General features: G+C 42.2%; 1 non-coding gene across 1 annotated transcript; it reads left to right on the top strand.

Moving 5' to 3' along the window:
- The first annotated feature begins 338 nt into the window (after window positions 1-338).
- Window positions 339-446, top strand: LOC112738763 (small nucleolar RNA R71). Its single transcript, XR_003169707.1, has one exon. It is a non-coding gene; the product is annotated as a small nucleolar RNA R71 (small nucleolar RNA).
- The last annotated feature ends 787 nt before the right edge of the window (window positions 447-1233 follow it).

Here is a 1233-nt window from a genome sequence, read left to right on the forward strand (position 1 = left end):
ATTCTTTATGGGACTAGTTGTTGGTTTTGCTGTGGTGGAGGAGGTTGAGCTTGCTGAGCTTGTTGATTCAACTGTATTTGCTTCAGCAAGTTGGTCATTTCACATATGCCTTCACGTAGAGCAGGAATCTCGCTGCTAGAAGATACTTCTGCAACAGCTTTTGAACGGCCTTACTTCTGTCTGTGGTTCCTAGTGGATTCAGCTAAATCACTGATCAATTGCCAAGCTTCATCAGTGGTCTTGTACTTCTTCATAGACCCATTGCCGGCACTTTTCAGTATGGTCTTATCTTGGGGCCTCATACCCTGTGTGATATAGTTGAATAGCACGATCTTGTCAATCATATGGTGGGGACATGCTTCCAGAAGATTATTGAAACGCTCCCAGTATTCAAAGAGAGTCTCATTGTCATCCTGAACAATTGTGGAGATATCCTTCCTTAGCTTATCAGTGACTTCAGATGGGAAGAATTTCTCCAGAAACTCCTTTCTGAGTGTATCCCAATTGGATACATTTGCTAGAGGTTGAGTGTAGTACCACTCTCTTGCTTTTCCCTAAAGAGAAAACGGAAAAGCTTTCAGCAGTATTGAAGTTTCATCAGTGCCATCACGCCTGACAGTAGAACAGGCTGCCTGGAAATCTCTCAAGTGCTTGATAGGCTCTTGAGCAGGTAGGCCATGAAACCTGGGCATCAAATTTAGCAGTGCGGGCTTTATTTCAAAATCTGTAGCTACCGCCGGATGATGCGCTTGAAATGGTTGCATTGTAAAATTAGGGGCTCCTTCCTCCTGGATGGTAACTCTCCTAGCTGCCATGTTTTCTGCACATAAAACAACCGAATCAGTAGAACGGGGGCTGGTTTCTTCCTCAGATTCACTTTCAGATCCGCCCTCAGAGCGGGCTAACCGATGCTGTTCTTGCCTTATTCGTGAAATTGTCCTTTCAATTTCAGGATCGAATATTAGCAAGCGCGGATCAGGAAGTGAACGCGTCACTTGACGGAAGAAACATGCAGCTCATAGTAGCAAAATAAAACAAAATACAGATAAATAAATTCTAATTAATAAAATTAGCACTCTATTGCAACTCCCCGGCAACGGCGCCAAAAATTGATGAGACGCAGAAGCTGGTGAATTAAAAATTATTAAAATGGTTACGTTGCAAGTATAGTTCTTAACTCACCGAAAATCTGCCTATCAATTTAGAAATATATCACAGAGAATTAAATTAAAA

Source organism: Arachis hypogaea, chromosome 13 (genome assembly GCF_003086295.3).
Source record: "Arachis hypogaea cultivar Tifrunner chromosome 13, arahy.Tifrunner.gnm2.J5K5, whole genome shotgun sequence".
In the NCBI taxonomy this organism is placed as follows: Eukaryota; Viridiplantae; Streptophyta; class Magnoliopsida; order Fabales; family Fabaceae; genus Arachis; species Arachis hypogaea.